This window comes from Columba livia, chromosome 1, assembly GCF_036013475.1.
Source record: "Columba livia isolate bColLiv1 breed racing homer chromosome 1, bColLiv1.pat.W.v2, whole genome shotgun sequence".
NCBI lineage: Eukaryota > Metazoa > Chordata > Aves > Columbiformes > Columbidae > Columba > Columba livia.
The window spans coordinates 168614657-168642004 of record NC_088602.1 but is presented as its reverse complement, the minus strand read 5'-3'; the positions used below and the strand labels follow the sequence as shown (position 1 = coordinate 168642004).

The 27348-nt window shown below is 36.5% G+C and overlaps 1 protein-coding gene across 12 annotated transcripts in view; it reads left to right on the top strand.

Moving 5' to 3' along the window:
* Nucleotides 1-27348, top strand: part of ANKS1B (ankyrin repeat and sterile alpha motif domain containing 1B) — a 436519-nt gene that overhangs the window by 871 nt on the left and 408300 nt on the right. The window lies entirely within an intron of this gene.

Here is a 27348-nt window from a genome sequence, read left to right as displayed (position 1 = left end):
ATGCACAATATACTAATTACTCACCCTTCCTTTGATATTTCTTCTTCAAATTACTACTCTTAATCATGAATGGAAGCGTTAATCACAGACGAGGCATTGCATTGTGGAATTCTGTGTAAAAAGCCATAGCTTCAACCCATGCCCTCACTCATAGTTGCTAGCTTCACTTGCAGAAGAAATTAGGCAAAATGAGCCTACAAAACAAAGAAGCAATTTTTTATTTTATTTTTGTGTGTGTGTGTGAGAAATCATTGAGGCAGTGGACGTGTGAAACTTAGGGAGCAGGTTAGGTAATAGCAGCATGGCTTTCAAGGTACCTGGATTACTGGAGTGAAACTGGGTTACTTGCCATGTTGGGTGAAAGGACTCAACTTTAGTCATTAGTTGTATCTCAGGCAATCTACAGCATGGCTCTGTTGCTATTTTCATCATGATCCGAAGTAGGGACATTGTCACAAGCATTTATGTCATTTGACAGTATCCAAACAAGAGAGGGTCTGCAGCACACAGTGCAATGCTAGTGTTCAGTGTTACACTAGGTATAGCAAAAGAAAACAAGTGAACTGAAACACTGTTGACCTAGACCTTGAATAAATTGTTGTTCGTTTTGTTTGCTTTTTATTCTCCTGGAAAGAACAAAAAGGCCTAGATAAATGGAAGTTGCTCAACTGAGAACATATTTGTGATTCTGCTGCCAGTAGCTCCTTGTCAATATTTCAGTGTTCCCTATCAGAGGAAATTTAATGTAACTGTCCAAATGATACCTGTTTAAACTCTGTTATGAAGTCTTGCTATTTTAATTTTTAAAGCTGGTTTTAGTGCTGTAAACAACAACAGTTCAGATATTCATAGTTTACCCAAGTTCTATTGTGCCCCAGTTCAATTAGTTATTGTATTATCGTTTCACTACTAGTCCTTTGACCAGAATCAAAACACTCTGTGTGATTGCTTTTTGTGCTGTACTGGAATAGCCTGCTTAGCAAGGAGTATGCCAGATAATTGGCTGAATTTAACATATGAGTGTTCTTAAAACGTGATACCCATTTTTTGCAAGTACAGAAGTTCACTTCAGTGCAATGACTGGCCATTTATATTCCAGTCCTACTGCATGATTTGTGTAGTCACTTTATTCAGGGCTGGTGCCTGTGCTGTATTTTTCATTGTTACTTTCATGTTGTGTATCCTAAGTTCTATATACCCAGAGGGAGTGTATTTACTTGTGTTTTTCTTTTCTATTAAACAGCAGTGTTTTGGTGTTTTATTTTGTGTATACAGAACACTTTAAGTATGTGTTTTGTATATACAGATGGACCATGACAGTCATTGTTTGTTACTCAGAATTTAAGTATTTTAGGTTGTAAACCTTTGGAAGTGCACTTAGCTTAAAAAGAAGTAAAGTAAAACATGTACTGTTTTATTTATGATATTTCTTATTAATGTTATAAAGAATGTCTATGGTTTCTGTAAGTGTAACTTCAAAAATTAAAAGTAAAGATTTGGCATACAGCTCTTAAAATATTTCTGATTTTAAAGAAGTTATTTGAATACATTTAAAAATGATTCAGTAATGGATTGATGTATAAACATTCATAATGTAACACACTATTGAATGTAATGCTTCTTAGAGGGAATCTTAGTAATTTCGTTGACTTTACCAGGAATGTTCAATGTAGAAACTACTATGCATTATAGAAAATGTTTTCAAGAAAGAATTATGTGTGCTAGGTATTTTAATTTTTTTTTTTTTTTTTTTTGAGAAGTTGCGTGATCTAACTGATGCCAGTAATTATGCATTAAGTCCAGAATGACATGCAAGATTAAGTTTGGATGTATCTTGGTACAGAACGCATGCAAACAAAAGGAGGTACTGAAAGGGAGTCATATTAACATCTCAATCCTGTTTAGGAAATCAGTGCTTAGTGGAAATAGCAAAGTTGTGGAAAGCCATAATTGTATGGTATAAAAGTTTGAATTTGAGGTTGGGGCATCTGAAGATTTTTTTAATAGAAAACCCATTGAAGTAGCTTACTAATAGAACTATACTAGTATTTTTGCATACAGTTTAGTAGACTAAAAACTGCTTTTGAAAGTTCTAATAAAGAGAAAGCATTAGATGAAATATAGAGACATATTTTTCTTCTTTTAATAGAATATCTAGGAGACATTGTGTTTGACAGTAACTCCTGGTGTTTCATTGATCATAATTTTTCACTAGTTCCAAAAATGGTGCCCCAGAACTACACTTGTCCCATTGTGGTGAGAAAGGTCCATGTCACTTTTTCCTTTTGGCAATGCTATTCCTACCATTAGGTTGGAAATGTCTGAGTCTTTCAGCATGCAAATGCACTAATACTGCGCTTCATATGTTGGTCTAAGTAGCAGTACACTTTCCCTTTGGATTTCTTCTAAGTACTAGAGACAGCTCAAGTCTATGCAGCTGAACATTCCATGGCTTGATGCCTTTTTTTGTGGGAATTTGCTTTGCAGTAATTATTTACCTTGTGAATGAAATTTAATATTCATGAATTGACAAATACACATTGATTGTTATCTGACCGAAGGAACAAACTATCTGGGCTCTGATCTATTTACGTTTTTATACCTTTTTTTTTTTTTTTTACTGTATATGTGGTACTTGGAGGAAAAAATGGCAAGATATTTTGTGGTTGTTTTATAGCTGAACCTGTTCATTGATGTTAATTGCAGAGTAAATTGTCTGATTTTTAAAGGGCTGGCTTCTAACTTGTAAGTCATTGTATTAAATTATGACAACAGTTCAGGAAAACAACACTGTTCCAAAGGCTATTTAAGCACACATATAGATGTATGAATGAATTCTGTGAGGATTTAAACACATGCTTAAAGCAGAGTATGTGTAAAGTGCAGAAAAAATGATATATGCTTAATTAAGAGGTCATATGCACCCAGATATCTGTAATAGATACTATGTAAGACCTTGTGCCCAAATTGATTTATCTAAAGCAATGACAACAAATCAGTGATGTTTGACTGTGTAGACTGAAGAACTTGTTTCAGTTCAGGAGAAGTATTGAAAGGCTCTGGGTCAGTTCGTGCTTCCTACTTCTATCTCCATACTTTGCTCTGGGATATGAAGATTGTGGGTAAACATACTGAGGGTGAATACCTCAGGTGTAAAAGTTAGCATAAGGCATTGCAACATACTAGAGCAAGGCCACGCCTAGAGTAATGTGCTCAGTTTTGGGCCCCTCACTACAAGAAAGACATTGAAAAGCTGGAGGGAGTTCAGAGAAGGGCAATGAAGCTGGTGAAGGATCTAGAGAACAGGTCCTACAAGGAGTGTCTGAGGGAACTGGGGCTGTTTGTTCTGGAGAAAAGGAGGCTGAAGGGAGACCTTATCGCTCTCTACAACTACTTGAAAGGAGGTTGTAGTGAGGTGAGTGTTGGTCGCTTTTGCCCAGTAGCAAGTGATAGGAGGAGAGGAAACAGCCTCAAGTTGTACCAGGGGAGGTTCATATTTGGTATTAGGGAAAATTTATCAAGCACTGGAACAGGCTGCCCAGGGAAGCAGTTGAGTTACCATCCCTGGAAGTATTCAGAACACATGTAGACATGGAATTTAGGGACATGGTTTAGTGGGGGACTTGGCAGTGCTAGGTTAAGGGTTGGACTTCATCTTACAGGTGTTTTCCCACCTAAATGATTCCATGATTCTACATGTATAATCCTCAGTAAATACGTGGCATAGACTAATTCAGTTGCTTAAACCTGGGTATTTAATGGCATTTTAGATGCCCATGAGTTTCTGAGGTATCTGCATGGGCTGATGGACTTCAGTGAAGAACCATGCCCTGTGGAGATACATCTAAATTCCAGGTGGGATATACTAGGTTTTCTAAAGCTGTGTTACATGTGTTTGTAGGCTACAGTCTTCAACCCAAACCAGCAGAACAGGGCTGGGATATGTTCTTTTGCTATGAAATAAGGATATTTTGCGACTCCTCAGAAAACATTCGGAGTTTAGAAGACTGAACCATAAGGGAAGGTTCTTGTCTCTGTTTCCTCTGGGATTCCATTTCCTGGAATTGTCACACATTAGTATATTAACTATGTTTCATGTTAAAAACCAAATATGTTTTTTAGGTGTGTAATAGATTGTAAATAGAATTTGCAGATTTTTAAATTATTTTACTGGCTTTTATGTTATTCCAGTATAAATTCAAAAACTTGAGAGTGAAATCCCACAGTCCCCTTAACAGAATGTATACTTCAATTCCTGTATCCCATATCCTTAAATGTACATTAAATGATTTATCACATAAAAAGAATAAAGTGTTTCTAACAAAACCTATATTTTTAATTTTCTCAATTTGATCATCTGCATATACAGAAGACATTTTTATTGACCAACCAATTTTTTATTATTGGATAGAAATAGGCTTCATTTCTTTCGAAGTGTTTCAAGAAAAAGAACTTTGAAGGTTTTTGAGTGTCTTAGAGACCTTGTATCATTTTGCCACATGCACACAGACATGCCTTTTGCTCTACAAGTATTTACAACCTAGTGAAAAATGGACATTTTTTTATTAAATGCTGTTTTTTAGTCTTTTTAAACTTCACGTGCTAAAAGAGCTTTGGATTTCTAGCATGACTATGGGATAGAATCTGAATTAATATGAACTGGCACAGGGTAGTAGGGGGGGATGAGTTGGCCCCTTCTGACTGTTTGTTGGCTGCTGCTATTACACAGCATGGCAGGGTGGAGCAGCCTGCATGGCGCTGGTTTTTTCTTCTTCTACGCTTGGCAGACTGTGGCAAGGAATGGCTCCATTGTTGCTTTCCTTACTTACTGCAGCTACACCACGTATAGGCCTGGCCCAAGATATTTCTCCTCTAAAGTATAAGAAACCCAGCAAGCAGATTGTCAGTCTGCGAGTTGCAATCTGTTTCCTCATCTGTTTCTCTGAGCAGTGTCTTGCTCACAGCAAAGCCACAATTTAGCCTGATGGCCTCAGTGCTGAGAACAGAAATCTACTTCTATCCTTGTGCAGACCCCTGTGATTCATACAGCTTCCCGTGCAAAATTAGATCATACATAGATATGACTTGTAGAGCAGAAAGGATTTAAAATATTGAAATACTTCAAGAAGCTTTAGTTAAAATTTTCACCAAATTGTTTTCAGATTATAATTTAAATAACAAATGGATCACTGTATTAACAAAAATAAAGGCACTAATTTTGTTTTTAATTACAAATAGCATTGTTTAAAGTAAAAGAAACTTTCTTAGGTTGATTTTGTAAAGAGATTGTATTATATGAGGCTTGCAGTAGCATGGTTCTGGGCTCATGTACTTCTGAGGTCACTTGTTTCTATGTTAGAAGATATTTATTTGAGATAACCAGTGCAGATAATAAAATGGCAAGTATTTGTTACATATAAGTCAGTGGGGCATCCCATTAGTCTACGCTTATTTTAGTTACACTACTTTTAATCAATACATAGAGGTTTTTGTACTGACGTCCCAAGCAGAGACATGTATTCCCAGATTCTTCAATTACATTCTTTATCCTGTTAGAGCAGAAAAAGTCTGTCTTTTGGGGACATATTTAATTTTTATTCCTTTTATCTTTCAATATGAAATGCAAATTATTGATCACTGCAACACTTCATTTATCCTGTTCAGTACTGGCAATAGCTGATCTGCATGTTTGGCCTTTGAATTGTTTGAGCCTCTCTTAAAACTTAACCTTTGTTCTGTTATTTTCTACCTCTCTTTGACTTATTTTTAGTTTTATTTCTGATAAATGCTTTCAATCAAAGTTTAAACAAAATTTTATCTATGGAATTCCTTAGATTCTTTGCAAATTTGAAACTTGCGAAGTTATATATGTGTATACATACGTGTACATATATATATATATGTACACGTATGTATACACATATATGTAAAGGTAGCAATATGGACAGTATCCAGGACATCTGGTAGAAATCTCACTGTTAAAGACAAGGCAATTCACAAAGTTTGTGTAACAAATCTTTCCTGGGAGCTCAGCATGATCCTGGATTCACAGCTCTGTAGTTAATCTGTGTGGATAAACTTCTCACTTCTCCTTGCTCCAGATCTTTTTTTCTGAGTGTTGCTCAAATGCACAGCTTAATAATTTTCTAGAATGTTAGACCAAATGTAAAATCTAGTGTAAAATTTACCGAGGTCATATTATCTGTCCATAGATAGGATCATAGATATGGGGCTTAGCAGTGCTGGAAGGACTGATGGAGTTTATGGTGGAGTCAGGAAGACTAATAAGAGGTATTTTACAAACATATTAAGGAGAAAGTAAGGAAAAACCCCAGAAAGTGTCTGTAACTTCAAAGAATTATTTTAGAATTCTTCTTGAATTCTAAGCCACTGGATGGCTAGTGCCTAACTCTGCAGAGGACCATATAAATACATTTTGATCACCATCTTGTTTTCCCTTGTCTGACATTGACAGTTCTAGTAGTTTGGTAATTCAATAGAATTAATGCTGCTTTATACATTTTAAAAATTGATATATGACATTTCTGCTTTTAAGTGGTAGTGTTATAGCAGCACTGAGAGGGGAAATAAATGAAATAAAATGAAGAATGATGTAATCTGAAAGGTCTGCTATCTTGTGACTTGTCAAGGTTGGAAATGTTATGATGAGCAAACACAGATGCTTTTAAGACAAGCATTTTCACAGTCACTGCATTGTATTCACGTTTCTAAAAATTTACAGGTAGATCTCTTTACTTGCCTCAGTTTCAGTTTGTATGGGTATTCATGGATGAACTATTAAGGAACTGCTTGTAGCTCTAAGACATTTTTTTATTGGCTTGACAAAGACATTAGTTGAAGCATCCTATAAACTGCTTTAATTTGTGCTATTGGTATATAATCCCTAAGGGACAATACAGCATAGAGTGCAGTTACACTCCCTTTCCTTCAGAAAGCTTAGCCTCCTCGCTGGGAAGGTGACATGTACAAGAGTCCCACAGCTGGCATTCCCTTCTGCCATGGAACTTTTCTGCTGGCCGCTTCCAATCAGAGTACACATCCTAAGCCTTTTTATTACTTCAGAGTAAAATATTTTGACAATTTTTAATGTTAAATGTGTAAGGCATAATAAGCAGTGTTAATTCCTGCCTACTGATACATTTTCATGTACATGGAACCTTTTGGGAAATAGGGAATACATTTTATTTGAACTTTATAGCCTTTTTGTTAAGACTTTTATTACTTTTTAATTACTTTTCCCTGATCACCGTAGTTTCAGTACGTTCATTTTGCATTTAAGAAGTGATATAACAACTCTTCTGCACCCAATTTAACATCTATGAATTTCTAATGATGTACAGGTATCTAGTATAAGAAAAGTTTGGTGAGATTTAATTCCATGAGGTTGTGCTTTTATTAAAATCATTTTACACTCTTTCCCACTTATTGCCCATACATTTTCTAAAGAAAGAAGAAATGCTAAAAATGACATCTTGAGTGCAATTTGGTTCCAGTTAAAAATACCCAATGATAGCTATGTTTCTGTAGGTGTTGCAGTCTGTGCTAGGCGTCTAAGTTCCCGTTGTAGCCGATGGAGATGTAGTCAGTACAGTTAGGGAGCATACAGAGTGATTCAGCTCACCACAAAGTAGATATTGAATTATTTTATTTCAAACTGAACCACATCCCTAATTTAAATATTTTTGTAGGTAAGAATATTTCAGTGAAGAACAGGAAAATTATTCTAATTGAAAGTATATTTAGAATATATATATAAATGACCACTTAAATAGCTAGGTTGAAAGAAAATTTATGTAGAATTTCTCCTCTTCTGTTTTATAGCTGATTTGGATGAATTCAGAAGTAGTAGGCGTTAGGAAGTGACCAGATGATCAATAGATTACCTGGTCAAGAGGCACAATCCTGGATGTTTGAAGTTAGAGATACATGAAAAATATATGAAATGCATGATGTTGTTATCACATGTGGTTCTTTACAAATGCACTAAGTGTAAGTGCGCAAGAATGGAATTAGAGAAACCTTAGCTGGAGTTGAAACTAGTGAGGGTTGGGAACGGAAAAAGTAAATATGTTGACAGCAAAAGAAAATGTGGACTCACTGCTCAGTGAGGCAGGAGATCTAGTGACAAAACACACTGAAAAGGCAAAGCACTCATTGCCTATTCTGCTTTGTTTTTTTTCGTGGTAAAGTTTGACTTCCCAGGTTCCTGAGCCTACTAGCAAAATTTGTGTGGCAATGAAACATTACATACAGTAGAGACAGATCAGAAGAACACTTAAATTCAAGGCTATGTAGTCCCCTAAGCTGGAAGACAGGAACAGGGAACATACTGAAGCCCAAATAATCCAAGGGGAAATGGTTAGGGACCTGCTACACCACTTGGATACACAGAAGTTTATGGGGCCAGGTGGGATCCATCCAATGCTACTGAGGGAGCTGGCAGAGGTGCTCACCAAGCCACTTTCAATTATTTATCAGCAGTCCCAGATAGCTGAGTAGGTCCCAGTTGACTGGAAGTTGGCAAATGTGATGCCCGTCTACAAGAAGGGCTGGAAGAAGCATCCAGGGAATTACAGGCCTGTCAGTCTGACATCGGTGCTGGAGAAGGTCATGGAACAGATCATCCCGAGTGCCATCAGGCAGCCCATACAAGACAACCAGGTGATCAGGCCCAGTCAGGATGGGTTTATGAAAGACAGGTCCTGCTTGACCAACCTGATCTATCCTTTCATGACAAGATGAGCCGCTTAGTGGATTAGGGAGAAGCTGTGGGTGTTGTGTATTTAGCCTTCAGTAAAACCTTTGACACTGTTTCCCACAGCCTTCTGGAGAAACTGTCTGTTCTTGGCTTGGACAGGCTTACTCTTTGCTGGGTAAAGAACTGTCTGGAGGGCTGGACCCAAAGAGTTGTGGTGAATGGAGTCAAAACCAGTTGGCAGCTGGTCACGAGTGGTGTTCCCCAGGGCTCAGTATTGGGGCCAGTTCTGTTTAATCTCTTTATCAATGATCTGGACAAAGGGATTCAGTGCACCCTTAATAAGTTGGCAGATTACACCAAGTTGGATGGAAATTTTGATCCGCTGGAGTATAGGGAGGCCATAGAGAGGGATCTGGGCCGGCTGGATTATTGGGCTGAGGCCAAGACCAAGTGCCAGGTCCTGCACTTGGGTCACAACAACCCCATGCAGTGCTACAGGCTTGGAGAAGAGTGACTGAAAAGCTGCCTGGCTGAAAAAGATCTGGGCGAATTGATCAACAGCTGGCTGAACGTGAGCCAGCAGTGTTTCCAGGTGGCCAAGAAGGCCATCAGCATCCTGGCATGCACCAAGAATAAGGTGGCCAGCAGGACTGGGGAAAGGATTGTCTCTCTGTAGTTGGCACTGGTGAGGATGCACTTTGAATCCTGTGTTCAGTTTTGTGCCTCTCACTACAAGAAAGACATTGAGGTGCTGGAGAGAGTTCAGAGAAGGGCAATGAAATTGGTGAGGGCTCTAGAGAACAAGTCTTATGAGGAGCGGCTGAGGATGCTGGGGCTGTTTAGCCTGGAGAAAAGGAGGCTGAGGGAAGACCTTATCATTCTCTAAAAGTATCTGAACAGAGGTTGTAGCATGGAAGGTGTTGGCCTCTTCTCCCAAGCAATAGGAGGAGAGGAAATGGCCTCAAGTTGCACCAGGGGAGGTTTGGATTGGGTATTAGGAAAGATTTCTTCACTGAAAGAGTTGGGAAGCGCTGGAACAGGCTGCCCAGGGAGGTGGTTGAGTCACCATCCTTGGAGGTGTTTAGAAGACGTGCAGAAGATGTGTAGATAAGGTTCTTAGGGACATGGTTTAGTGCCAGAGGTAGGTTATGGTTGGACTTGATGATCTTGAGTGTCTCTTCCAACCAAAATGATTCTGTGATTCTATGACCAATGTTACTGAGAGGCCACTGTATTCTTTGGAATTTCATGTCAAACGTGGGACATTTCTGATGAAAAGGAAAATGTCACACCCATCTTCAGAAAGGGTGAGAGGAAGGTTCCGAGTTCATCAGGCTGATCAGTCTAACCTAGATCCCAGGAAAAGTTACAGACCATATCCTCATGGAAGTAATTTCTAGGCACACAAAGAACAAGAATGTGATTTAAAACAACCAGCATGGATTTACAAAGCTCAAATCATGCTTGACCAGCCTTACTTGCTTTCTACAATGACATAACTGCCTCTGTGGACAAGGGGAGAACCGTGAATGCTATTTACTTTAGAGCAGTCTCTTTCAGTCAAAATGGTGAGCTGTGGACTGAATAAGAGGATGATGAGATGGGTGGAAACTTGGCTGGACTGCATGGCTCTGAGGGTTGTGATCAACAGTACAAACTCCCACTGTTGTTGTCTACTAGAGGGTTTCCTCAGGATTCGAGGGCCAGTATTGACTGCAGCATATCAAGTATAGCAGGTTTGTAGATGATATCAAATTGGGGAGAAACAATTAATATGAAGAATTGCTATTAGGAGGGATCTGGACAGGTTGGAGAAATGGGCTGATTGGAGCCTCCTGAAATTCAGCCAAAGCCACTGTGAAGCCCTGCAGCTGGGAGTGAATAATGCTGGCAACACTACAGGCTCTTATGCTGGAGTTAGACAATTTTTTTATATTTTTCTTGTTTTTCTGTCACATTAGTCATTACAAAAACATCAATATCACATTTAGTCTTTGAGTTTACACATTAGTAACTTTCTCCTATAAGGACAGTGTGATTGTTGTGTGAATTTTTATCCCAACTCTTCATATCCCAGACAAGTTTAAGTTTTAAAGTGTTTGTGTTGTCACAATATGAGAATTGTCCAGGAAATAGATGGCTTTTAGAGAAGATTAAAAATAAGAAGAGTTTTATAAATTAGAATTGGAAGTATCTTCTGGAACAGGTATTTTCCCTCTGCATATTGCCTGAATTTCAAACCTTTGTGTAGTAACTTCCTAGTAGGTTTGTTACTGGTAGTTCTGAGAGTTCCATGTTTAGTTGCTGACTTGTCAGGGTCATTGTTTTCTATTTTTAGATGCCACTAGACATGTATAGTGAATCTGTGTGTATAGGCTATTTTTGCAGATTAAAACCCCCAACACATTAACATTAGCAGTTTGACCCCAGAATCTCAGGTCATTGGTATGGTTTCCTAAAAAACCTAATTTATTCTTATTTTTAGTTTTCAAATTTCTTGAGTAATTATTTATCCACTTCCATATCCTTCTTGTCATCTGTATAGCTAATTTGTCAGATTATGCTCATAAGTAATTTGCAATCACTCTGCTTCCTGTTTTGTGCACATTTATTGCAGAGCAATATCTTGCATAACCAAGTAGTCTAATGATCTGCCAGGGATCTTCTCACATAATGTGCACAAGTTACATTTCAGAGAACCAAATATGCCAAATGTAGAATAAAGCATATGGTATTAATATATAGTTTATGTATGCGTTACAAATCTGTTGTTTGCCTGTCACAATAGTTAAATCTATTCCCTCTATGTTTGCTTTCCTGTAGACTGTGTGAGTCTTGATTTCAGAAGGACAGGAGTCATGACATAAGCAGAAAATGAAGCTTCTAAAATAATGAAAGAGGCATGTGTTCTGGGTCAGGAATTGTGGCTAGAAGACAGGTGGAAGGAGAGATCTGAATAGGGGTATTTAGAGTGTTTTGGCAAGTAGGCTGTATGTAATAATTTGAAAAGGCTGGAATGCAATAAATGGTTGGTGACAAAAATGGGTATGAGAACTAAGACTGACTGACCATAGAGTTAGAACTGGTGGGGAGCAGAAGATGCAAGTATAGGAGACAAGATCCAAGGAACACAGAGAAAGGAATTACATTCAGCAGAATAAAGAGCGAATGGATGTGCGCAGAAATATAGTTTTCATTCAAAGCCTGATGTTTTCATATTTCCTTGCTATAACAAATATTTGTTAAATACGTTTGCAAACTGTCTAATTTTCTTTCAGTGCTAAAAGAGACAGCGGTTAATAAAGTGCCATCAGTCATTCCATTAGTTTAAGTGAAGAGATTGTTGTGCTGGATATAGAGATCCTAAATAATCTCTTTTTCATCAAGATGACACCACATGGTGAAGTTTCAGGAGTGTTAGTTTGCTTTTTTATTAATGGTAAAAATAAGGTTCCCAGTGCAGTTCTTATTTAGCCCCCTGAATGTAGGCATTATTTTTTAATGACACAGTCCTGTAGTCTTTTCTTTCATGAGGTCCTTAACTCAGTTGCAGCCCAGGATAGACAGTGCTCATTGAATAAGCAGTTATTCAATATTTTTTATCCTTACTATTCAACGTTTAGCCCCAAGCCTTATTTACTGCATACAATTCAAACTCTTCTCTAGAAAAAGAATGATTAATTTTTGTCCCGGGCATTTCAGTGGTATTTGTCGCTGTATTATCTGTGAATGAGTAAGGATGTTAATGTCTGCAGTTCACGAATGTTAAATGAAGCACAGTTAGATTATGGTGAGGAGTATCCACTAACTTGGTGCTTCTAACTGGTGACTACAAGGAGCTCATTTTTCACGGTATTGGTATAGTTAGTGAAAACCATAGGAATGGCTCTTCTTGGTCAGAATGAAGGTCTGTCTAGCCAAGCACTATTCTCCAGCAGTGAGTGACTGGGAGTTAAGAGTCTGGTCATAGAAGAATATAGTAGCAAAGCAAGCAAAATAATACTTCCCCCAGTGTACTCTCACAGCTTCCAACAATTTACAGCAGCTTTCTGAGACAGATGTATTGTCTTTGTATTTAATAGCTCCAGTGAGTTTTTCTTCCATGCATTTGTTCAACTGGTCTTTGAAGCAATGCAAATTTTTAGCATTCATAGCATCTCCCAGCAAGGGTTTCACATCTTAATGAAGTATGATGTGAAGAACATTCTCTATAAATTAAGTAGCATTTTATATGCTCAAATCTATAAAAAACTGTTCAGATGTTCAGAGATTTGTTTCTGGAGTAGACATGGGGAGAATCCAGTTCTGTGGTTCAGTATTAAACTGCTATTCCTGTTCTTAACTTGTTTAATTGATTTAGTAAATACCAACATACCTTTTAATACCTTTGATTTTAAAAAAGAAAAGACTTCTTATTTAGTCATCCCCATTATAGGGGATAGGCCTTCAACTGTTCCAAGATCATCATTCATTGCACAGGGAAAAATAACATGGAATCCATGTAATTATTAAGGCTAATACATTTGCGTAAGCAGGCTAACTTAGCACCAACACTTTAATCCTTGTCTTTCCAACCTCACTTTTTTAATGCAGTTTTCTCTGTATGTTTTTATACAGACTACCTGTGTGTTGGTGAACAGAGCATAATAAAATTGGAAGTGCCTCTATTAATTTACAAAAAATACAACTGCTGATATGTGTGTAATAACTTAGAAAAATGACATGGAATTAGATGTGCTGGAAGATCTTTCTTTCTGGCAAGTAATCATATGCATTTGAACAAGATCCCCATTATATTATGTGAAACAGCAAAAGTGAGCCAAGGAAAATCAAACTTTAATTGTTGAAAGTAATTTGTGAAGATGGAAATAAAGCAGCTGTGTGTTTGCTGTCTTCTTTTGTGAGAAACAGTTATCGAGGACAGAGCAAGGTCATTCCCCAGTGGTGGAATGTTTCTTCTTATATGTCATGCCTTAGAAAGGTAGTTTGAGGCCTAAATGGGATGTGTGTTATTTCCCTACTTAAGCTGGTGAATCAGAGTTAACTAATTACTTCAGGAGTAAGCTTTACAGTAGATGAAGCCAATCATGCTCACTGGTTCTTATCATGTTGGTTCATACTGCTTAACCAGAAAGGAGAGAAGCTTCAGCATTCAGCATCCATGTCTCTGTCATTCAGGCAAGAATAAATAAAAGAACGGAAAAATGAAAAGTTTGTGATACATTGCAGACCCAGGAATTTTAACATGATGCCAGTGTTTGAGGGCACACCCATTTCTGCCAATTCTCCATCTGAATAATATCTGTGATTGATCTGGAGCTGCCTATAAGAGTCTAAAAAATATTAGTACTTGATTGTGTTATTATTGTGACACCAGTTTTGTGCACTTTGTGAGTTATGGTGAAGATTATCAGAAATACAACCAAGAAAGAGGACTTGGATCCACATGCAGATTTTGCAGAAAATCAGGGTGAAATAATGAGAGCTACTCAGTATGATGCCATTGTTTGATCTCCTCTAAATCCCAGGAAACTGATCTTGGGGAGCAGGTTCAGGCTTGGGCATCAGCTGGGTTTAGAGGTAGACTATTGAGTCAGATGAGGTGAAGTAATGAGAAATGCAGTGACATCTGGAATCTCATGGAATGGGGTTCCTTTACTCACCACTCATGATGATCTAGATCACATATGTCCATTATTTAAAAAAATACACTGCTCGAAAGACAAACTTATTTGAAGACATGGAAGCATGTATTAATACTTAAAAAGCACCCACCTTACTGGTTTCTTCATTTAAAGGATTAAAGTGGCAAATGTTTCATAGGGTTAAAATTCCAGATGTTTTGTCAAGTGATCTGTATGTGTATTTTACAGCTGCTTCTACATCTAACAAGCCACTATTTAATGAGTTGCTCCTAAAGAATAGTAGTTTACTTGGTGATGTTTGCTTTGTCACACCAAGTGTGCAGGGTGCCAAAATCTTAATCTGAAGATGTAAGAATATTGCACTAGATTTGAAAATGTTGCAAGCTTTTATTCTTTTTGAAAAAAAAAAATATATATATATATATACATATCTTTAAAATAAAGATAATAGTTTAAAACAAGTATATTTTTGGTGAAAGGAAAGATACGGAAATTTATATAATTAAAGGGCTCTCAGCAACAACACAGACAAAATTGATAGATTTCAGAAATACTTCCAACCTGTTAACTTGTGAAAAAAAGATTCAGGTATGCTGAAATAAGAACATTTTTTTTCATCCTGTATTTTCCCTTGGTCAGTGTGTCTCATACAATCAGAAGAATCTTTGGCTTGTGTTTCTCACTTACTCAAACTAGACCAGTGACTTCTTCAGTTAGTGTTAAGGAGTAAGTTTTATTTGGTTGAATTTTTCATACTGTTTCTCACAAAGTATTAGATACTCATGGCTAAAGAAATTTGAGCCTGTTTGATGTGACTGTTTTTACGATAAATACTCAAACCCTTAATTTTTCTGTTGGTGAGGGTTGTATAATGGAAAAACAGGCTTTTTGTTGTCAGTTTTCAAAACATACTTGAAGTTGACTTGAATCATATGGACTCTTCACTCTTTTGATTGAGCTTGAGTGTATAGAAGGGCTTGGAGATCTATACCCTTACCAGCAGTAACAACAAAGTATCATTTCCACAGGAATCATTTAAGGGTTCCAAAACTGTGTAAGAGTTACACAGGTACAAATGCAAGAAAAAGAGTAACAGCAACAGAAATCTTGTGGTGTGTTTCCAATCCATAAATAGTTTTTGCCCCAAAATGAACTGTTGCAACATTTGCTTCTCCTCCTGTTGCTTTAAAGCTCACCTGGTTGTAACAGGGCACAGATTCAGGAAATAAGTTTTGTAAAAAGCAAGTGAGGTTGCTAAGAAATGTCTGTATTTTAAAAAGCCAAAGGAACATCCTCTTTGTTAGGCTGCCTACTTCAGCAGGCAACCTCCAGGGAATGAATCAGCTAATGATGATAGTTGTAAGAGACAAAAAGAGCTTTCTTTCCGTTCCTTCAGTAACTAAATATTGTTTTCATAGAATTTTTTGTCCTCCTCATCCCTCCTTTTCCCAGTATAACTGTTTTTCTCCCCTTCCTTTCTCCTACTGGGACACCCAGCTTGAAAAGGGGAAAAAAGTTAGGAAGTGATGAATCCTGAAGTTCCTTATGCCAACCTTGAAAAAGAGGACCTTGCTGCAGATACCCCAAGGCCAGGGAGTCCAGTATGGAAAAAAATGAAGATGTAAGTTAATGCTTTTGGAGAATGCTGAAGGTACTAGGTTTGAAAATCACATGGAAAAAATGAACACAATCAAGGCAGAATTCATTGTGAATCTTGAAAGAAAAGACATAGTGCTGGGCAAAAGTGACAAGATCAGAGATACAGGGTTGATTTGGAAAGTGGGCCATGATAACTTCTGGATAGAGAGGTAGAGGTCCACTTTCAGAATCTTCCTCAAAGACTGATGAAAACTAAGAAGTGGCAAATAAATTTATTTGGAGACTGACAAGAAAATATATGCAAGTGTTTGGATGTTGTCTGAGCTTTGCCCAGCAGAGCTATAGCACATGTGAATGGATCTGCCTAGGTACTTGGGAAAATGCCAAAACCACCAGCTCTGAAAAAAATTTGAAAGAAAGGAGCTGAGTCCCTTTGTAGTATTTCTGTTTAAATGTGTTCTTGGGTTAAAATAAAACTCCTGAGAGAACGAGACAGCAGTCTTCAGATTTACTCTTTGAAGGATGGAGACAGATTGTCTAGACCTCTTTGGAAGGAAGTATGCTACTTTGGCTAGTATTCACAGTAGCTAATTACCCAAATCTCCTTTGAAAATATGACTTACTTCAGTGACACAAGATGTCACCATTTTTGGATAAGTTCCAAATAAACACTGAAGAGGAAATAAGAACAATTTTTCCAGAAGGTCAGCTCACAGTACACACTCCTATGCAAGTTTCACTTGATTTGTGAGCTGCTGTGTCATTGTCAGTATTTTCAGCAACTGTCATGCAGCATGCATTGTTACAGTCTTCTGGGATTCTTGGGAGAGTCTGGAATACGGCTGAGATCTTCCTGAGAAGAATTAACCTTTTTGTAAAAGTGACAATTCATTATATTCCTGAAAAGTATCTTCAGTTATTTTTGGGTCTTTGGGGATTTCCTTTCTCAGCTCCATAGAAAGCAATCTATATACCAGATCCATTTCTATTGCACTACCACACTTATTTGGCATCAGATGAGCCTCTTGTAAAGCATATGAAACTCTGCAAGGAATTGCTTTATTTTCATTGTAACTAAAAGGCAGATGCTGCCTTTCGAAGCAGTTGGATTGACACTCACATAGGGAGTTGCCAGGAACTATTTTAAATGAGTAGAGAATTATCAGAGCAGTGAAGGGGGCTGTCCTGTCTGTGTCAGCACTGCTTCATGCATTCTTCTAATCGTATGCCATTTTAGTCACATGGCCTAACATTCAGAACATCACAGGCAGATATAGTTTTGATGGCGAATCTCTTTCTCTTTGCAACCCTAATAGGGTTCATTATTGTACATCTAAACATACAGAACTTGACAATAATACAAATGATTAAAATATTTGTTTTTAATTTAAAGTTGGTATTTAAAACACTCCTGGTTAATTTAGGAAGAATTATTTTCTTTCTAAATGTATTTTCATTTTGGCTTTGATGGGCATAATGCAATGAGTTTTTAGCTAGATTTGAAAATGTTGAAAAACCTATAAACAAACACATTGGACTAAGATGAGTGATTTGTGACCCACCTTAAAAGTGTCAGAAAAGGAAATAATGGCCTGACTTTAACTTCTACTTTGAAACATAATCTGTCTCTTAGTTTGGTATTGCATTGCTGTGCTTAAGTTGGTCATGTGTAATATACTGTCTAGGTTTTTTTCCATCATATTCAAGTGATTGTTAGATTTTTGAACAGATTTTTTGGTCAGTAAGCATATGTTCTAAGTAGCAATTACTGTACCCAAAGAGAGGTTTGCCATGCATCCCTTAAAATTGATTCTCAAGCTTGAGCTGTGATCATTTATCTTTAGCATAAAAGCTGAAGACTTGTACACCTGAACATTAATTCACAATCCAAGTGAAGAGAATGTAATTTGGCTAACAGCAATGTATTCTGTAACTAGACACTGAACATATTAATGATACTGTGTAACTAAGTGTTACTGCTAGTATTTGTGCTAAATATTGCACATCTCTAATTCCATTAGTGCTTTGATCGTTAGATTCCCGTTTCCATTTGAAATGCTATCAAATTGTGGTTTTGTGTTTCCCCGTTAATCAATAGTGAGCTAGCCTATCAATTTCTCAATAGGTGAGTATTTTCCGCTACAGCTTAAAAACTTAAATGTAAATAATTGTTCACTTTATCTTCACACTTTATTCTGTTAAAGGATGTTATTTAAATGCTAATTAGACAAGACTTGGTATCACCATCCTCCAGAAAATAATGCAAGTAGGAGAAAACATAGTGAAGAAATGTCCTTTTCCCCCCACCTGCTGTCTTTTTTCTGTAGGTGTGCATGAATGTGTGACATAGTCATGAAGGGCAGCTAGTCCTACTGAAACAGGTACTAAAATTAAAGTGGATAAAGTTTTTTGGTTTGTAGTTGTTGTTTTTTTGTTTTTCAAGCCAGCCTTAATGAAAAAGCACCAGCTTTTTCCCTTGAACTGCAAGAGTTTCTATGATACCTGTAGTAATCTAAGTTTCTCAGCATAGAAATGACATGAAGTGTAAGACAACCCAAAAGAGTAGTTAAGCTGATAAACATATCCCTTATCTCTGACGTGGAGGCTCGCGTTCGAGTCTCTGTTTTGTCATTATTCCAAGAGAGTTCTCTAACAACTCGTTTAGCCAACACGCACATTTTCCCTGGTCCAAAGGTTATGTATAGTTACGTAAACATGTTGAAATAGTTTAAAAAAAAAAATTAACCCAAAAATTCAAAGTATTATTGGTCAGGACACTTGCTTGGGAAACAGAATAGTGGTAAAGGGGGACTTTAATTTTCCCATCATAACCCAGCAGTCTTGAATTTCATGTTCTGATTTTTCCTGTTTAAAAAAGCAGAAACAAGTAAATCAAAAGCATTTCAGAATTAATGTTAGTTTATGTTTCACATAAAAAAGTGGAATTATCAAAACCTCAAAAGTGGAGGTCAAAACATTTTGTTGGATGGTTAAGACAATATGGTGCAAAGTAAGTCAGTGTTCTGCTTGTGCTGTATTGAATCCTTTCTACACTGCACTTCTCAACTCCATTATTTTTGTTTGATGACTTTTTTTGAATGAGTAGAAATGTGTTAGAGCTTCGATGGTAGCTTCAGAAATGTTAGCACTCTTTGAAGAGGACTTGCAGCTTTCTCTGTGGCTTGGACTTCAAATAAGTACAGAACTGTGAACTTCTCAAAGTATTATGATTATATTTTTATACACTTAGCAAGAACTATACAGTTGCGCATGTATAGTCATAGGTTTGATTTGTTTAGGCACTGAACAAGATTTAAAATTGTTCCCTTTTCAGATGGGTATCATCAGTCTATTCTTGTCCATGTAAAGTGTTGTATTTTTACAATAATTTTCATCTGCTGAAGTAATTCCTGTTAATATATGACTTCTAGATGAACTATTTGGGGAAAAAGTATGTTCATGAAATACAGAAATTTAGAGCACAGAGGTATCTTAAGTATCTCTCTTTCTCTCCTTTTCCCTCCACGTCTCTCCCTTTGTTTCTGTCCACCTCTCTTTCTCCCCTCCCTAGACCTCCTCCCTACCACTCTCTGCCTCTTTCTCCCCATCACTCTCTCTCTCCATTCATCTATCTTTCCGCTCATCTCTCTCTCTCTCCACCTCTTCCTCTCCTTCATTTCTCTTTCCCCACTCTCTCCATCTACATCTCTTCCTCCCTCCTTTTCTCTCTCTTTACCAGTTTAAGTCATAAAGAGAACCACCAAAACCAAAATAGTACAAGAACACAACTCAGGAAACATTGCCTATTGAGCTGGAAATAGTGAGGTAGAAGGATATAGTGACAAAAAGTAGTCTGAAAAGAGATAAGTTGATGTCTTTATTTGGAAAAAAAAAATTGTGTTTCTCCCTGAGGATGAGCCAATGACAAGTATGATTAGACTAAAACAGGACAAGTCACCCATAATCCCATCCAATATGAAAAAGGAAAAGAGTGACATAGAGAAGAAGACATGTTTTACTTGTAATATGGAAATCTTGGGTTGTATGCTCTTCTCTATGAACTGAGACTTGCTATAATAAAACCAGCAAATATCCTAAAGAATCGCTGGAGTATTTGACTGATTATTCTTAAGTTCATGAAGGAATAAAAGCCTGTAAAGAAATATCTGATAGCAACATGAGGTACTTCAGACATTTAAGAGAAGAGCTTAAGATGAGAATGTGTGATATATTTTCAGAGATAATTTAGATGACAGCTAGAAGTGAAAAGAAAAAAAAAAAACATGTGTGACTAGGGATTACTGGCAGTAAAGAGAGAAAAGTTTTAGATTTACATGTGTTTGATTTGCTTTGGTGTTGTTACTAGATTGTGTTGGTTGGGTATCACATATTCAGAAATACCTTTATTTTTTAATGTATTGTAAACAAAAGAATTGAACACTGAAGTGCTTCAGATTTACAGTGGAGCTGCTTTGGAATAAGCTTGGAAAATAGGATAGTTAAAGTAATGATTTGAATAGAAAATCAAAAAGAGTGGGGACAGTACAGTGACTGGCTAATATACTGAGCAGAACAATAGTTTATAACAAATCTGGGGAGGTGATTTTTTAGTTAAAGCCTAAGTATGGATGAGCACATTCTGTTTAGAAGAGATATAAAGAGAAGATATGAAAGGGAAGTTCTTTACCGTCAGTTTGCAATTGTCTCATGAAAAGAGTAACTCATGTAGTGAATGAAAAAAGCTGTCTTGGAAAGATCACGGTCATGTACTCTTGCATTCCACTACCTAGGCTCTTCTCCTGAAATATCTTAAGTCTTGACACAGAGCCACAGAATTGGGGAGACCACATTTAGGGTCACTTAGACCCAGAGGCACTGGGAAACATGGTGAAGTAACACCTGTATTATTGGTGGGTGACATTATCTGTGTCAGGGTCAACAGAGCCAGCTAATAATCTATGTATGTCTCTGCTTAGATTCACATGGGCAGAAGAATGACACCCAGCCTAAATGTACACAGAGCAAGCTTAAGTCTAGCAGGACTACTTAGCTGAGATTCAGCATGCAAATGTGACTACAATCCTTCCAGGTCTTACCTGGCTTTGGAAGCATTATAACTGCATGTGGTTGGCTAAGAAGTGCTATTAGATCCAAACTGGCTTTTTGCAGACAGTTCCTGTGTCTGAACCCATGTTTGCCTGCAGGTAGACTGCCCATGAACTGCAGCATGCGAACTGCATTGACAGCGTGTTGTATGTACCCTTGAATGTTGTGTGTTATCACATAGTATTCTTCAGAAAAAAATCACTCCCCTTTCGCAGTACAATATGGATGGAGCTCCCTTGGTTGCTATTTAGTATTTTATATTCTCATTGTTAATATGGGCTTATGCTTTTAGTATGTATTATGCAGATATTTCTATAAAGAGAATTCTTTTCCTCACATAGTTCTCTGTAGAGTTTTGAACACATAATGCATTTATTTTCAAAACAACCTTGTTCGGTATTATTACTCCATTTTACAAATGCATATGTGAAGCCCTGAGACATTAAGGTCAACATTATTGGGTAATTTTAGATGTATAGTTCAAAACACTTAAAAAAGCACAATTTTCTCTGACTTCTAGGGCAACTACAAATAGTGCTTTTGCCGTTAAAACTCAGGATATGAAGTGAGGCACCCTGAAAGTTACGTGCTTACTGATAATTCTTGCACAGTTAGATTTAGGAGACTTTCATACTGTGAAAAAAACCTCTGTTGTAGAAAAAGTCTGGGGCATCTCTAGGGCAACATTGCACTACCCTGCATACAAATTTCTTCTTTTACCCCTTGCAGTCCTCTAGTTCATTCAGAATAAATTTCGCTTTCTGTTTAACTTTGCATTCAACAGGTTCTGTTGCTACAGAATCATGACCTACCTTTAGAGCAGGTTACATAGACTGCAACAGGTTTACCAAGGAAAAAAAGTCCATGCAATTAATAGATCATGGAATCAGAGATTATGCATACATAAGCAGGAACTGAATTACGATCATAAAGTCATATTTGTGCTATTTCTTGACTTTTCAGTGTGACTTGGTATAATATTTTGACGTAATTGTATCTATGTAATTACCTTTTTTGTGTAAAAACAAACTGATAAATTAGAAATTCCATTATATTTGTGGTATCAGCACTCATATACATTAGGCCTGTGTAACTTTTGCACCACAGCTGTCCAGATGAATGGTAACAGCTCATGGGGCTAAGAACCTGAATATTCATGGGCAAAGAAGTCATCTTTTAGGCCCGATCAAGCTTGCAAGCCATCAACTAGATGAAACTGATGTAGGCCAATAGCAGAGATGGCACTTCAAGATGTGCTACACAGAACTCTATGTGCTTTAGTGGAATTCTTGGTAGCAGTGCACAGCGGTCATACACATTATTATTTTGCTGAAAGTGGTGCTGACATTTGCTCAGTTATGATGGGATTCAGTTTAGGAAAACGTATTATAGCAGAGTGTCTAACAAATGTTTCTGCTCACTCAATGGAAGTTCAGCTCTTCTGCTCTGTCCAACTGTCTTCTTAACTTTAGCCTTTACTCCAAATATCTTGTGCATCTTTGTGTCCTTTCACAGCTTCTAGTTTTACCCTAGAGGCTGATGCTTCCAGTCTTTTTACTCAGCTGTTTTCATTCTCTCAACTCCCCTCCTCCAAATTTCTGGTCTTGCCTGTACTGGTTTGGTCCTCTTTGCTGTCTTTTTATTTAATTTTATTTTAATTTCCTGTGAATTTCCCTTCATATGGTCACTCACATTTCCTGCCCTCAGAAATCCCATATTTTCTCATATGACTCTGGATCTCGTTTCTTAGAACTCTTTAGTCTGAGTTAGGTGTCTGACATACGAAATTCTAACTGGAATAAAGCAGTTGTAATTATAAGCACTGTAAAATGTGGTTTTACACCGGGGAGTGGAGATAATGCTTAAGAACAGGCAGTATTGCTAGGGCACTTACTAAATTTACCGTCAATAAAGAAGAAAGGCAGAGAAAGTACATCCCTGGATCTGTTTTTTACTGATGAGCAGTAACTTTTTACCATGGTTTGTACAGGAGACTATGATTTATTTAATTCTGCATGGTAGGATGAACAGATTCATAGAATGCACTAGTGCATGAATAGTGCACTCAAGGAACTTAATGTTTATAAAAGACATTCTAATTATTATAGTAGAATGAAGGAAATACTCTAATTAAGTAGTATGGAAATAGTTTGAGAAATCTTAAGATTTAAGAGACTTTTCAAAAAATCATGCATGAAAGTGCATGAAAATTTGTGGATTAAGAAACTGCTGGTTGAAAGGGTAAGAAAGGGCATTTATCCATATAGAATTATCAAGTGTATACATAAATACATAAAGGAAAAACGAAATCCCTCAGTAAATGAAGATAATTTTTCTGGTGTAACTAGTTAGTCTGGAGAGTGAATAGGAGAATTTCTTTGTGCCATTAAATGCACTATTTTGCTCACACCCAGCATATAGGCATGTTACAGGTACTTTGTGTTACACTAGTACTGCTGTACTGGTGACGTGTTCCAAGTGGAGAGCTGGCTTCAGAGTGCCTGTACATTGAACACCTTTATAAATCAGACCTGACTATGAAAGATGATACATTCTCAAAGTATTTGACTGATAAGTAATGGGAGAAGACCTTGTAAAATTAAAAAAAAAAAAAAAAAAAAAAAAAAAAAAGAGCAAACTCCAGAATACATGATACTTAAGTACTTTCTGTTATATAGGCTGGATCTTTTATTTTCTTAAGGATATTAACTTGAAAATATTCTCAATATCTGAGAATCCTTTTCTAAAGAAAATTATGAAGAACTGAAATAATCCCACAGTATGATTTATAGTTTTCCAAAAGGAAACATATGATAATAAATAGTGCTTTCTATAAGTCTAATATTTTACTATCATTTTAATTTGAATATGAAGAAAAAAATCATCTTGAATCTGACCAGAAAGCATAAATGATTCAAGAATCATAATTTATGAAAAACTCAGTTGTATTTTAAAAGAGATTTATAAAATTAGATAATGATAGGAATGCAGAATATGCAACATTTTTATTTTAAATATATAATTGGATTTAAGTTAACCAAATGATACTGTAATTCTTAAAATCTAATTATGAAAAAAATATTGCATTAGCTTGAATATGAATGGTGTAATGGATTAAATTTTATTAGATATGAGACTTTAAAAGTAGAGACTGTAAATTATAGCTTATTCTACCAAATTTTAAGGTTTGTAACTAGAGGGTTGGTCCAACAGTAAAACAAAGAGGAAGATGCATTTAAATGTGGCTGACTCCAAAGACAGCCTCAAGAAAGTCTGGTATGAAAGCTGTCATGTTCTTCCAGCCTGTTTGTTTCCTTTGTTCAGTGTCTAGAATAAGTTGTCACTTGGGGACATGCCAAAGTTTGATTCCGCTGAATGTTTTCTTTTTGGAGGAAGAAACCAAAATTACATTAGTCAAATTGACAGATGCTGAAAAACTGGAAACAATTACAAAATACTTTATAGGATAGGATTAGACTATAATAAAACCTTGATAATCTGCAGGAATGGGTTGATCTTAATAAAACAGTTTGATAATTAAAGAAAATAAAATTATACAGTATATAAAGAATACTGAGTATGTAGAAATTGATATCAGATACTTTAGATAACCACTCTATACAGATACTTCTGTTTATACTATCAAGAGAATTGAGAGATCTCAAGCAAGCTCAGGGTACCTAAATTCTCTAGCAACATACGGTAAAAATGCTCCTAATCCCAAACAGTTTACAATACAGAAAACACAGGCAAACAAAAGTCATAGAAAAAGCCCCATCATTTGATCTGTTTTTCTCAAATCTACAAAAGAAGAGTGTGCCAGAATTGTGAGTTCTTTTCACATTTAAGTATTGGCAACTGGTACTTGTCTTTTAGAGTGTACCTAGTGTTCCTCAGATGTCTGAATTTTGGTATGCATTTTCTTTCAACTTTAGCTTGTATTTTGGTATTTGTTTTTGTGTTTTTTGATGCGTGTAATAAAAATAGTGTCACTTATACAATTGGTGCCTCAGACGCATCTTGGTGCCTGGTTCATTTTGTGTTTAAACACCCAGAGAAACTCATGTCTGGAAGTACCTGCAGATAGTTGGGGCACAGTGTTTTGTAAGCATGTACCTGATCTAGCACAATATGCCAGGATCTATTCTTGACATCTCAAATAATGAACTTTTTTTTACTTAAATGGTGTATTAAGACTAGTGTATTATCACTATCAATAAATTGTGTAATATTTTTTTAAAAAATTTGAGGTTAATTACATCTTCAGATCATTGAAATTTTCTCATGATAGTAGGCTGCTGATAGAGTCTGTGCTACTTTCACTTGATAAAATTATGCCCTGCATCTACAGGTGTGCCATTTCATTTTCAGAAGCTCTATCAAACCTAATGATAACTTGACTTTACTGTAATGAAAGTTAGTGACTATAGGCAACATCTAATATATTTATAACTGATACTTGACATTTAGGTGCACATGTTTTGAAATAGATCCTTATGTTTGATACTGGATCTGTGACAACTGTCCTCTCTGTCCTTCCACACTGAAGATGCAGTTTGCAATGAAGTTGGTGGTGGCTGAGGCTGAATCTGAGAATTAAAATGCTTCTATGAGCCTCAAGAGACATAAGTTTCAGTTTCAGTACATTACCAAGGCTGTTTAAGCCAACAGGATCTTAAGCACATCTTCAGAGTATTGCACTGACATTCTGAGAAGAGTACTATACTTAGAGAGTTTGAATGGGTCCATCATGTATTAGTTTTGTGTTACATTATTCCATTACAGGTGTTTATTAATATTTTCTATTCAGGTGTTTATGAATATTTTCAGTGAAGTGCATGATTGAAAATCCCTGGAAAGCGTAATAGACAGTGAATTAGAAATGACAAGGAGTAATGTCAGTGAAGTATCACACAGTTGACAGATATCAGATTAATAAAATACATTAAGGCTTAATTTAAACAGATCTAGCATTACCCTTCCCCAATACATCTTCCATGAATGTGGTTTACATTCTAAAGTGATTTTGTGGCAGTTGCGGTTAAAGTAAAACAAAGCTCTCCTTCGTTGTCAGGCTTGAAATGGAACAAAACTCAGAAGACAGTTTGAAGTTACCATCAATTTCTTATTTATAAATAGATGAACTAGTCAAAGAAGAATACTTCTTATTAAGAGTTGAGTAGTTCCTAGAAAGATAATAAATGTCATTAATGTTTGTCTTCTAGTTGCTGTTATTGACACAATATCATATCAATTTTTATTATAAAATTATTCTGTATTTATCTTGATCTTTTGCCCTGTGATCACATTTTAGTGACAGTGTTTTCAATAGAACTTCAATTTTAGTTAATTTTAAAGACAAAAATGTAAGACTTTCCATTAGTTAGTCCATTAGCACAGAATTAGAAATGCATCAGTTGACTGGCAATAACAGAATTCAGGATAAACCAAGAAAGCAAGAATTTAAATAATTCTGAACAAATTTCATATTTTTGTAGGCATCCGAAGTCATATAATTAAGTATATGCATAAGCATCTGGAAAATGGAAGCTTCTATCAAAACTGATTTATCAAGGAGAGAAATAAAATAGGAGGAAGGGAGTAAAGGTGGAAAGGATAAAAGTACTGAAATGTTATCTTTAAAACTGTAGAAGCTCTTCAGGGACAAGTGTACAGTGTGAGATAGTAAAAGCAGGGATGGTGTGTTCAGTGAGAGTGAAAGAGTGTGCATGTGTGTGGCTAAGCTAATATCTTACTTGGCAGTGGTTTACCCTGTCTTTTGCAAATCATTTTAATTTAGAAATATAACATTTTCTCAAGACTATTGAATTTAGAACAGAATAGTAGGGGCAGCTGGCTTCAGGATAATTGGTAAATTTGAAGTCTGACAGACCAGACTGACAGCAATGAGAGTATCTGTTGCTTTAACCCTTTAATCCCATAAGACAATTGTCTCAGTCCTTAGTTCATACAGCTCCTGTACCTTTTCGTAGCTTTCTCTCATATGCTCTCAGAGCATAATCTTACTCTTCTCTGAATCTTCTTTGCTTCTGAGAGATGCCTACTACTCTTTTCCTAGATAAAAACTACAAAACTCAATGAAGTTCAGCTCCATTTGCTTTTTCTACTCACTTTGTAAGCAATCACCCTAATGCTGAAGTATTCTGGATCTTTTGACTGTTCTCTCTTCACTTTTGACCTGGCTCTGAGACACATGCATCCCTTTCTGCAAGAAGGGCCAGCAGAAGTAGAACATGTAACTAGTTGTTATTTGAGCCT